This window comes from Papio anubis, chromosome 6 (assembly GCF_008728515.1).
Source record: "Papio anubis isolate 15944 chromosome 6, Panubis1.0, whole genome shotgun sequence".
NCBI classification, from domain to species: domain Eukaryota; kingdom Metazoa; phylum Chordata; class Mammalia; order Primates; family Cercopithecidae; genus Papio; species Papio anubis.
In genome coordinates, this window is record NC_044981.1 from 2,769,098 (window position 1) to 2,782,504 (window position 13,407).

Below are 13,407 nucleotides of genomic sequence, written 5' to 3' on the forward strand. Positions count from 1 at the left end.
GTCTCTACTAAAAAATACAAAAAACTAGCCGGGCGAGGTGGCGGGCGCCTGTAGCCCCAGCTACTCGGGAGGCTGAGGCCGGAGAATGGCGTGAACCCGGGAGGCGGAGCTTGCAGTGAGCTGAGATCCGGCCACTGCACTCTAGCCTGGGCTACAGAGCCAGACTCCGTCTCAAAAAAAAAAAAAAAGAATGTAATTCTCTGTAAATAAAAACTATGTCTCTCTCGCTCTGTCTTTTTTTTTTTTTTTTTTTTTGAGACAGCCTCACTGTGTCACCCAGGCTGGAGTACAGTGGCACAATCTCAGCTCACTGCAACCTCTGCCGCCCGGGCTCAAGTGATTCTCCTGCCTCAGCCTCCCAAGTAGCTATGATTACAGGCATGCGCCACCAGGCTAATTTTTGTATTTCTAGTTGAGATGGGGTTTCGACATCTTGCTCAGGCTGGTCTTGAACTCCTGACCTCAGGTGATCCACCTGCCTTGGCCTCCCAAAGAGCTGGCATTACAGGTGTGAGCCACCGTGCCCGGTCAAAGCTACATTTCTAAAAAATAAAACTAAACACTACATCTCTGTCACCATGTCACGTGAAATAGCTGGATGGTTTTCACCAAATCTGAAGGGTGCATTTGAGATGTAAAATATGGTCTATGTTGAAGAGACGGTTACTTTAAATCAGCGAGAGTTCACAGAGAGGTACCATCTCCCCCGGAGTTGCTGGAACTAGGCTAGGGAGCTGTCCAGGGCAGCCTTGGCATAGATATCAAACACGAAGCCCAAATCTCACGTGGAAACTTGAGTTGGAGGCGTTGATTTGCAGCCAGCCGATGCATCTATTGGGGCAGGTCCAGGAGGCAATGCCTCCATGTGAGAGCGGCTGGATCCCCCATGTGTACCCCGGAAACTAGAAGGAAAAGATGTGCCTGAGAGAAACTTTATTACTAAATCAAAAGTTACTACAGGTTACTATCAGTTAATATAATTTTAGCAAATTTTTGTAAGTCCAACATTCATTATTTCTTTTTTTCCTAGACAAAGTCTTGCTCTATCACCTAGACTGGACTGCAGTGGCACGATCTCAGCTCACTGCAACCTCTGCCTTCCGAGTTCAAGCAATTCTCCTGCCTCAGCCTCCCGAGTAGCTGGGATCACGGACCTGCACCACCACGCCCAACTAATTTTTGTATTTTTGGTAGAGGTGGGGTTTCACCATGATGCCCAGGCTGGTCTCAAACTCCTGACCTCAAGGATCTACCTGCCTTGACCTCCCAAAGTGCTGGGATTACAGGTGTGAGCCATCACACCTGGTCTCATCATATCTTTCTATTAAGCCTTACCTAATAATAGTAGGTATTCTCTTCGGCTGGGTCACTATTCAAGAAAACATTAAAATTCATCCATGTGCCTCTGTCTCCCAAAGTCTCTTTGCTGTTACTATTGAGGACATTTTAGGAAATGAAGAGACGAATCATCCACAATCCAATAACCCTGCAAGCTATATTTCTATATTATGTTATCCTCTCTTTTTTTCATATGCATGTATATTTTGCTCACATTTTTAAATGAGAAATATATGTTCCCATTTGGAAAATTAGAAAATACGCAAAGCAAGAATTATGGAAAACTCCACGCAGAGATAAGGATCATCATGCACATGCTGACTTTTATAAACAGGGGTATCATCCCCTGATCTTCCTTCTTCCAGATCCCCAGAGGACTGCACAGTGCCTCACCCTGCATTGGGAAGCTATACTCCCTTAAGACTTAGCAGGGGTCTTCTGAGTCTCTCAGGGGCACGGTGGGAGGAAAAAGGAACTGAGTGGATGGGGCAGGAGATGGGAGACAATTATTTCAAAGAGTGCACCTCCACTGTTAGATATTTTGTTTTAGCTTCCTGCTAAAATACTTTTTTTAAAAGGGAGTGCCTCACACTTAAAAAAAGTGTGAAGGCCATTTTTAAATACACAACAACAAACAGCCCAACCAGTGCAAATTCTTTTTCATTTCAATGAGTGAAAATGTCAGCCAAGAAAATGCCATCGTAGTGATATTTGCACAAGAGTACCCTACACATAATAGGTCACATAATGACCTAGAACAAAATGTGAGAGTTCATGCATTGTCCTCAAATAATCAAGCCTCTGGGGAGCCTTCCAGGGCAGCGGCTGCTAGAAGGTTGGTATCTGTCGTGTCCCCAGCACAGCAGGGTCTGGTCTGTGTCCAGGCTGCTTCTGCCACGCTCAATCTCACCTTACTCTTGAAGGAAATTAAAGGATACCCACACTAGAGGCACTGGCCCACCAGGGATGGCAGCAGCTAAAGAGACTCAATGAGGAAGAGAAGTAAGTAAAACAGAGATGACGGAGACCCAAATACCATTTGAATTTGACTCTACCTGCAAGTGGAGCTTTGCCATTCAGGTGAGGCAGTCATAAACCTAGGCTGGAGAGTGTGTGTGTGTGTGTGTGTGTGTGTGTGTAATCGTCCTGTCCGAACAGGCAAAGGAATGAACTGGAATACTCCTCAATGTTGACTCTCCGTTAAACTGCTCTTAATTCCTTACAGTCACATACTTCTGGCCTCTCCTGTCTTACCTCTTCCTCCCTCTCACTTCCTCGCCTCTTTCCTTTCCAGCCTGTAGGTACTGGTCATTATCTACCCCATAGCAATGACACACACACATGCACACACTCACACATAAGTGCACCTTGCGGGTGTGTTCCAGCTCACACTGATGGTTAGGCTGACACTGGAGGGAGATAACAGGGTGACTCTCTTCTCCACCCCCCTCAGGTTCTTCTTGGTACTCCACTCCCATTTGCACATTAAAGATTGTAAGAGAGTTGGAACTTTGGACGTGGATGGACCTCTCCCAATAAATCTGGAAGGCATTCATTCTAACAGCATACAAAACAATACTGGTTGTGCCCACACCACAACACTACAGCACCATAAGTAGACTGCAATAGGAAAAGTTGGATTTCCAGCCATTGAAATTGAAATTGAAATTCCAGCCTGGGTGCAGTAGGATGAGCCTGTAGTCCCAGCTACTCTGGAGACTGAGGCAGGAAGAACACTTGAGTCCAGGAGTGCAAATCCAGTCTGAGCAGTACAATGAGACGCGCTTCTCTAATAAATAAGTAGATACATACATTGGCATCAAACTAGTTTCCTTTTTACACATAAAAAAACAAGGCGTCTGCACTCCTCTCTCCCCACACACACTCCTGCTGATGAGTTTATTCCAAGGGCACTGATGCAGACCTTCCCTCACACAGGAGCACTGATGCAGACCTTCCCTCACATTTTTGTGGGGGAAGAAAATGATCTGGAGCCCACACCAGAGGGGAGGGTGCATACAGGAATTTGCCATTGCGGGTCAGCCACACGCTCGCCCGCAGCAGGAAGAGCCAGGTTTGGGGGAGCCAAGGTCTGCTGTTTCCTGTCAGAGGGGCAGTGGCGAGACCCACGGGAAACCCCAAACTTCCCAGGAACCCTCTTGGCAGGCAGCCGGCTTCAGGCATCTGAACCCTATCTGGAGTCGTCTGGAGAGTCATGAGTGCTTTAAACAAATGTTGGATGCAGTTACTTTGGAGTTTTAGGGAAATCGTGTGGACGGCCGTCTGGTGTGGAAAAGCTAGGGCGCCTGTCAGCAGTGCGCGGCCATAGACCTGCAGCTGCCGGGATGCAGCTGGAGAATTAGGACATGAGCTGCTGCCGTGACTAGCACAGGTCAGGGGGCGGGCGGAGGCGGGGACTGCTCTGAGAGGCTCCAGCAACATTTACACCCAGGGCAGCCCCGTGGGAGTGGGGGTGTTCCACTGGAGGCGCGTGGGACATCCCAGCTGCACCTGTAAGCAAAGACAGCCCAGGATAATCAAATGTAAATATAGGTAGTGTCACAGGAGTTGGAACCCGAGCAACTCCATCTTGAACAGGGGCTGGGTAATTTGAGGCTGAGACCTACTGGGTTGCATTCCCAGGAATTTAGCCCTTCTCAGAGGGCCAGCACAAGATACACGTCACCAAGACCTGCTGATAAAACAGGATGCAGGGTCCGGTGCAGTGGCTCACACCTGTAATCCCAGAACTTTGGAAGACTAAGGCAGGTAGATCTCTTGAGTCCAGGGGTTTGAGACCAGCCTGAGCAACATAGCAAAACCCCATCTCAACAACGACAACAACAACAAAAGTTTAAAAATTAGCCAGGCGTGGTGGCACACGCCTGCAGTCCCAGCTACTCAAGAGGCCAAGGTGGGAGGATCACTTGAGCCCAGACGGTCGAAGCTGCAGTGAGCCATGATTGTGCCACTGCACTGTAGCCTGGGCAACACAATGAGACCCTGTCTCAAAAAATAAATAAAAACAGGATGCAATAAAGAAGCCGGCCAAAACCCACCAAATCCAAGATGGTGACAACATGACTTCTGGTCCTCCTCACTGCTCATCATCCACTAATTATAATGCATTAGTATGCTAAAAGACACTCCCACCAGTGCCATGGCATGCCAATGCCACAGCAAGAAGTTACCCATGTCTGGAAGTTACCCTATGTGGTCTAAAAGGAAGAGGAACCCTCAGTTCCAGGACATCCCTGCCCCTTTCCCAGAAAACTTATGAATAATTCACCCCTTGTTTAGTATATGATCAAGAAATAACCATAAAAATAGCCATCCAGCAACTGTTGGGGCTGCTCTGCCTATGGAGTAGCCATTCTTTATTCCTTTACTTTCTTAATATACTTGCTTTCACTTTATTCCATGGACTCACCCTGAGTTCTTTCTTGTGCAAGATCCAAGAACCTTCTCCAGGAACAGTAGGGCATTGGCATGAATGCCAGTTCTAGAGAGAGACCTTGGATGCCATCTGCATCCCTGTGCCAGGAAGTTCTATGTAAGTGGAGGAAATTAGTTGGAGGTTATAGTGGAGACCCATGAGAAGAAATCCACCCAATTCAGGAGAATGTCCAACATTTGAAGTTGGCTGGGTACCTGAGAGAGTGTGCGGCAGCCTGAGAGGGAAGTTTGGGGGAGGTCAGGAAAGCCCCTGGTGAAGTGAGATGTGGAGGGAGGGGGCTGCTGGATGCCACACGAGGGCAGCAGGGAAGAGCCGTGTTTCCAGCTGAGGAGAGCTGCCAATGAAGAAGGAAGATGGAAGATTTTTTCTTAAAAAAAAAGCAGTAGCAACATATCAACCAAAAGAGTCAACCTCTGTAAAATATTTGAAGAGATTTATTCTGAGCCAAATATGAGTGACCATGACCCATGACACGGCCCTCAGGAGACCCTGAGAACATGTGCCCAAAGTGGTTGGGGCACAGCTTGGTTTTATACATTTTAGGAAGGCATGAGACATCAATCAATACATGTAAGATGTACATTGGTTTGGTCCGGAAAGGAGGGACAACTCCAAGTGGGGACTTCCAGGTCATAAGCAGATCCAAAGATTTTACAAATCAACAGAAAGGAATGTCTGGGTTAAGATAAGGCGTTGTGGAGACCAAGGTTTGGTCACACAGGTGAAGCCTCCAGGTAGCAGGCTTCAGAGAAAATAGATTGTAAATTTTTTTAAAATCAGATTTGAAGTAAAATAAATGTTTTTGTTTGTTTGTTTGTTTTGAGACGGAGTTTCGCTCTGTTGCCCAGGCTGGAGTGCAGTGGTACGATCTTGTCACTGCAACCTCCGCCTCCTGAGTTCAAGCAATTCTCCTGCCTCAGCCTTCCAATTAGCTGGGATTACAGGCACCGTGCCCTGCTAATTTTTGTATTTTTTTTTTTTTAGTACAGATGGGGTTTCACCATGTTGGCCAGGCTGGTCTTGAGCTCCTGACCTCAAATGATCCACCCACCTTGGCCTCCCAAAGTGCTGGGATTACAGGTGCCTGGCCAAGTAAATGTTTCTTACAAGATTTTAAGAATCTGTTCTATCAGTAATTCCAAAAGAAAGGAGGGTATAATGAGGCACGTCCCGCTCCCCCATCCCATCCTGGCCTGAACTAGTTTTTCAGGTAAACTTGGGAATGTCCATGCCAAGAGGAGGGGTCCATTCGGATGGCTGGGAAGCTTAGAATTTTACTTTTGGCTTACAAACATGAGACGGTTGCTGTAGACTGTGGGCGGTGAGCATGTCAGGACTTTCCCTCCTCCTATCCGGTGACTCCTTGGCCCACACCAACCCAGAGCAACAAGACCCACTGCCCCTGCTACCTGGGGCCCGCACGTCATGTCTGAGCAATGAGCCCATCCTCGCTGCCTGCTGCCCAGCTGGCAGACCCTGCCCGGTGCTGTTCCTACTACTGCGATGGCCACTCCCCAGCCACCACACCCACAGCAACTCCATGCTAGTAGCTCCTCCACACCCAAGGCTTCTCCCTGCCCACAGCTCCTCCCTACCTGTGACTCCTCCCCTCCACCAGTTCCTCCCTGTGACCCCTGCACTTGGAGCTCTCCCTCCACTCCCCTGTGCCTGCCTCAGGCCTCACTCTGCTTCCTTTCCTGTCCCTAAGCTCACTTGGAGTCCTAGCTCACCCATGGCACCCACACTTCCAAGACTCCAGCACTTGGGAGGTTCCTGCCACTACCATCACCATCACTACTGCTACTGAAACACCAGGGGTTGAGTCTAGATCCTGCTGTTCGCTGCTCAGAAAGCCAATGTCTGAGACAAGCATTGCCAAGAAAGAAAGCTTTAATCGGATGCTGCAGCCAAGGAGATGGGAGATCCATCTCAAAATATCTCCTCGACTGACTAAAACTAAGGGTTTACATAGCAGGGAAAAATAGACTATGTGTGGGAAACAGGAACTCGGGAGGGATAAAGAAGCAATCATGATGAACCAGAGGTTTGGTGTCTGATTGTTTGCATACAGCAGTCTGATCAGTTTCAGTCCTTTGATACCTTCTGAGAGGCCTAGGGGTCCTTTCTCGAGGAAGGAATTCAGATAAAACAAATACAAGTTTCAAGATTTATGATCAGAGGGTCAATTTCCATGTTTATACAAAAACAAACAAACAAACAAACGAAAAAAAAAAACCTGTCTGTCGGAGTCTTGGTCTGTTTCAGTCCCACTTTTCTATTGATCAATTCATTGTGGGCAGCTCCATACCAGGGGTGACCATGTGGCCACCCAGAAATCAAAGGTTAACTTAATACAGGGTTTTCTTCTGAAACACAATCTTTCTCTCTCCAGGCCTCACTTCCACCAAAGACAAGTAACAGCAGGAACAACCTACAGGCAAAAGAAACTTCAGTCCTGTACAGGTGGCCTGGTTACCCACACAAAGCACAGCAAGAATCCTTGTGCACATAGGCTCTCCTAGATTGGACTGACTGGAACCTCTCACAAGGCCATTTCGGTCAAAGCCCTGGGAAAACAGCCAGTTCCTCCACTGCGTCCCAGTATGCGAGAAAACAGATTCGTATTGAAGTTATGCAAACAAACGCATTGCCATGAATTAAGAATATTCATCAATGAATTACAAATTCTGGAGAAATTAGGCAGAGAACACAATATGCCTTAATTTTAGTTTCCAAAAGTATAACCTTCTCAATTGTTAAAGGCTATAAATAGCTCAAAAGGAAAAATGTTCTCCAGACTCTGAAGAATCAGCAATGCTCCAAACAAACATACAGAAAAGGCCATAAAAAATTGTTTCAGTCCTCCATTAGTTCAATCCATGCAATCAACTCCTGCTCCACTTCATATTGGGTTAGTAATCTTTATAAGCACATCAGCCTTTCAACTAGTACTCCGGAAATATCCTCTCTAATCCAATGGTACAATCTTCAAAGTTAACAGCAACCTGCCTTCAAGAGTTCTTTTCATGAACTTCTCCAAAGAAGAAAACCCTGGACTATAGCCGATTAGAAGTCACTTTTTGAGAAGGATCAAAGCAAAACAACAATTGTGAATGACAAAAGTCTTAAGACAGCTGTAAAGATACAGTTGTCAGTGACAATTGGTTATATCTGTGGCATACAACAATTTAACATAATAATCATAATTCTTACTGACAACATGTACTAAGACAGATCAGAATTTTAGGAATCTTACACAATCCTGGAACGCATATTGACAACATATCTATATAAATATAACCCAAAGGAAGCTAAACACCACCTCGGATTTGACAATGCTTTCTGAATAATTCTAACATAAGAAATGAGCCTAAATTGTCTTTCTTGGGCTTTAGGGAATCTAATATTCAAAAAAGTCAGTTCGAGGTCAAAAAGACTGAATTTAGAACTTGAAATTTTGCTGTTAGAAAGTTTGCCAAATATCAGTGTTAAGATACTTGATATCTGGCCGGGCGCGGTGGCTCAAGCCTGTAATCCCAGCACTTTGGGAGGCCGAGGCAGGCGGATCACGAGGTCAGGAGATCGAGACCATCCTGGCTAACACGGTGAAACCTCGTCTCTACTAAAAAAAATACAAAAAATTAGCCAGGCGAGGTGGCGAGCGCCTGTAGTCCCAGCTACTCGGGAGGCTGAGTCAGGAGAATGGCGTGAACCCGGGAGGCGGAGCTTGCAGTGAGCTGAGATAGCACCACTGCACTCCAGCCTGGGTGACAGAGCGAGACTCCGTCTCAAAAAAAAAAAAAAAAAAAGATACTTGATATCACAAAATGGAACCACAGGTCACTATAAAATAGTCATTTATTTAGCCAAAATGATAAAACAAAAACATTTACCTTTTGATAGAGAGGAGATTCAGCTTCCCAAACAATAAAACTTAATAAACACAGCATGAGGCCAACTCAATCTGCCTCTCCCCCTCCGTTTTTTCCCTTTGGTTTACATAAAAGGTATGCAAAAATCTTTTATCTCTCACTAATATTACACAAATATTTTGATCAAAAGAGAAAATCAGAATTTTACCTTTGTATGGTGTATTATTAATGTTAAAGCTAATTTGATAAAACCTTACAAACAAATCTAATTTTAATCAATTTGACCATAAGGTAAGATTACCATATACTTTTTATAACCTTTTATGATTTTCTATTAACGAACAGATCAATGCTCCAAGAAACCCTGTTATTCAGACATATGGGCCTAGATGCTAGCCTTGCGCCAGTGCGCTTTTGATATTAATGTTTAATTTATAGAACTAATGTTATCCCTCAGAATTGGCCCTTACAGTCTCATAGGCTCAGCTCTTCTGCGATAGTCCCTGGGCCTAGAGGGGTTGAATAGTATTAATTTCTGGCCCTGTGTCTCACAAAAGCAGTTCATTTTGATTGTCATCTTTTCCCCGATCTCAGGATCTGAAGATGAGGCTTTGACAGGTATCAGTGCTCAAAATTTAGCAGGGGTTGGTGTCTTTTTCAGACCCCGGAGTCAAAGACCTGTAACTTAACAGCACAAGGATTAGTTAAAGGGATATTATTTAGGCTACAGAAAGTTCTATCATTCTAACATGTCACAAATTAAAATATCGTGATTTGGCATTCAGTAGTTACTGCCTGCACGCTCCAAACCACTGTATTAAAGTAGTTAGGTTACTCATTGCATGTATCTAGTTGCTAGCCTTCTAGTGACAGAACTGTGACCCAAAGTATCCAAAAGTGATAGGTCCTATGCCAAACGTATCAAAACAACTACCTTTTCTTTTCTCTCCATCGTTAAAAAATGGTAAATGCAAATATCGGTTTTGGAAATTCAATGAGGATAAATAAGCTCCTTTCACTTAAATAGTATACAACAGAGCCAAAATGAGATAAGAGCAAGCACACAGTAATTTCATTTCAGGTATTCTTAAAGTGCATCATCACATATTTCCAAGATTGGTTCCTAGATACAGTACTGAGAACCAATTAAGTAACTTTCACCACCAAGATCTTCAAACCAGTGCAATACTTATACATATTTTTTTCAAGTGCAAGCCCATCAGTGATAAATCGTTTGAGATCAAAAGTCACTAGAAAGTCTCACCTTTTTATTACTACTTAATTCAAGTGAATGTCAATACAACTAAATAATGGCCAATATGACAAAATTTTAGTAATGGTCAACAAACTAAATTAGTTTCAGAAAAATCCTAAGCAATATAATTTCATTAAGGATACAGCCAATCTTTCCTGAACATTAAAATGTTGTATCCATATCCAGCGTTTCCTCAATACCTAAAGGAAAGATCTGAAACCACCTGAAATTATTGACTGAATTTAATTACCTTGGAAATAAACACCATTTAAACATTTTCATTCTCACCCACTTCTTCAAGTAACGAAATAAATAATGTGCTATTTCTGCTCAGAACTTGCAAAAATAAGTCTTTTTTTATATTTTTAGGAGCCTTTATATATTTTAGGAGCCTTAAAGATCTTGTAACTTTCCCCATCATCAAGCAAAACCAACCAAAATTTAAATGGCTGATGTCCTTTATCAATTCTTGGATGCTTGCCAAAGGGGCTTAGGAATTTTAGATAAGTAAAACAAATGATGAATTGTTGGAAATGCATAGGAAACAAAATGACTATTTATAGAACAAAATAAAAGACTTCCATTGGAAACTTAAAAACATCAATGGTTTTATATATGCATATATATGTAAAACCCAAAGGAGAACAAACGGCAAATAAATGAAAATTAGAAGCAAAAGGAAATAAACAGGAAACTAAGCTCAATTGTTCTCCTACTCAGTTTATCTTAGAGGCTAAAGTGTTAACCAGTGTCTTAAAGAAACACATAATGGATATTTTGTTCCTGATATACAATTCAATGTATTTAAGTCTATCAATAACATGATATATTTTGTGCAATTAAGGAATTCACTTTGGGTATGTAACCAGTAATTACTTTAGTGCTAGTACTATCTATGCAGAATTGCAAATACAGTGTGAAGCAATGCAAGCATGTGTGTGAAATTTGGCTCCACAGTAATCTGGCTTCATGCTTAACTACATTTAAAAAGAATTGCCAAACTGGCAATGTATTTCTTTGTAATATTTCTTATTTTGCCAACATCAAGACTAAGAGCTTTAACTATGAACAATATTAATTAGCCAAACGTCTTCAATTTTATATCAGGTTTTAAAGAATATTTTACCTAAACTTTTTCAACTTTTTTTTTTTTTTGGTATGTGCATGAAGACAGACATAGAAACGGGAAAAAACGTGATTTACACAGACCATCTATGACATCCTTGGATATTCCATTTTGTCCTAAATTTTCTCTCTATTTTTTAATAATGAGTCATTTTACTTTAGGACAGAAATTCACCATACAAGATCCTTTCTCATACAAAATTATTATTTTTCTTTATAACCTTCCTTAACAAAAATACATCTTCACCTACATAACTTTCTTCCCATCTTTCTTCCCTACTTACTGGTTCCTGACTACGCTTTTCATAAATAACCTCTTCAAGTCCATAATTTGAATTAACCTTTAGATAACTTCTAAATCAGACAAAATTATTCTTTATCTCACTAAGAACACATCTTCTTTGGCACATTTTATATACAGAATTATATATTAACTGTAATTCCTATCCTCGGTAACCTTAAATTATAGTGAGAACCTAGGAAGCAAGAAGTCCTGAGCTGCCTGTCAGATATTAGCATTTTATAGATGAGAGCCATTTGACAATTTGAAGGGGCCCAGCCCCTCCACACCTGGGAGTATTTCTCGTCAGGTGGGACGAGAGACTGAGAAAATAAATAAGACACAAAGTATAGAGAAAGAACAGTGGGCCCAGGGGACAGGCACTCAGCATACAGAGGACCTGCACGGATGCCGACCTCTGAGTTCCCTCAGTATTTATTGATCATTATTTTTACTGTCTTAGTGAGGGGAGTGTAGCAGGGCAACAGGTGGGGAGAAGGTCAGCAGGGAAACATGTGAGGAAAGGAATCTGTATCATGAATAAGTTCAAGGAAAGGTACTGTGCCTAGATGTGCACGTAGGCCAGATTTATGTTTCACTTTACACAAACATCTCAGTGTAGCAAAGAATAACAAAGCATATCTCGCCTCTAGCCACAGGACATTCCATTCCCAGGGAGGAGCAGGAGACAGAAGCCTTCCTCTTAATTGCAAAGAGGCCTCCCTCTTTCACTGCTCCTCCTCAGCACAGACCCTTTACGGGTGTCGGCCTGGGGGATGGTAAGGTCTTTCCTTTCCCGCGAAGCCATGTCTCAGGCTGTCTCAGTGTGGGGAAAACCAGGCTTTCTTGGGCAGAGGTCCCTGCGTTTCTGCAGTGCATTGTGTCCCTGGTTTAATTGAGAATGGAAAATGGCTATGACTTTTACCAAGCATACTGCCTGCAAACATATTGTTAACAAGGCACATCTTGCACAGCCCTAGATCCATTAAACTTTGATTCAACACAGCACATGCTTCTGTGAGCACAGGGTTGGGGCTAAAGTTACAGGTTAACAGCATCTCAAAGCAGAAACGATTTTTCTTAGTACAGATCAAAATGGAGTTTCTTATGTCTTCCTTTTCTACATAGACACAGTAACAACCTTATCTCTCTCTCTTTTCCCCAGAACAATTTTTAGAAACATATTTCCCCATATTGAAAACTGGCTAACCATATGTAGAAAGCTGAAACTGGATCCCTTCCTTACACCTTATACAAAAATTAATTCAAGACGGATTAAAGAATTAAATGGTAGACCTAAAACCATAAAAACCCTAGAAGAAAACCTAGGCAATATCATTCAGGACATAGGCATGGGCAAGGACTTCCTACTTCCTGTCTAAAACACCAAAAGCAATGGCAACAAAAGCCAAAATTGACAAATGGGATCTAATTAAACTAAAGAGCTTCCTCACAGCAAAAGAAACTACCATCAGAGTGAACAGGCAACCTACAGCATGGGAGAAAATTTTTGCAATCTACTCATCTGACAAAGGGCTAATATCCAGAACCTACAAAGAACTCAAACAAATTTACAAGAAAAAAACAAACAACCCCATCAAAAAGTGGGCAAAGGATATGAACAGACACTTCTCAAAAGAAGACATTTATGCAGCCAACAGACACATGAAAAAATGCTCGTCATCACTGGCCATCAGAGAAATGCAAATCAAAACCACAATGAGATACCATCTCACACCAGTTAGAATGGCGATCATTAAAAAGTCAGCAAACAACAGGTGCTGGAGAGGATGTGGAGAAACAGGAACACTTTTACACTGTCGGTGGGACTGTAAACTAGTTCAACCATTGTGGAAGACAGTGTGGCGATTCCTCAAGGATCTATAACTAGAAATACCATTTGACCCAGCCATCCCATTACTGGGTATATACCCAAAGGTTTATAAATCATGCTGCTATAAAGACACATGCACATGTATGTTTATTGCAGCACTATTCACAATAGCAAAGACTTGGAACCAACGCAAATGTCCATCAATGATAGACTGGATTAAGAAAATGTGGCACGGCTGGGCGCGGT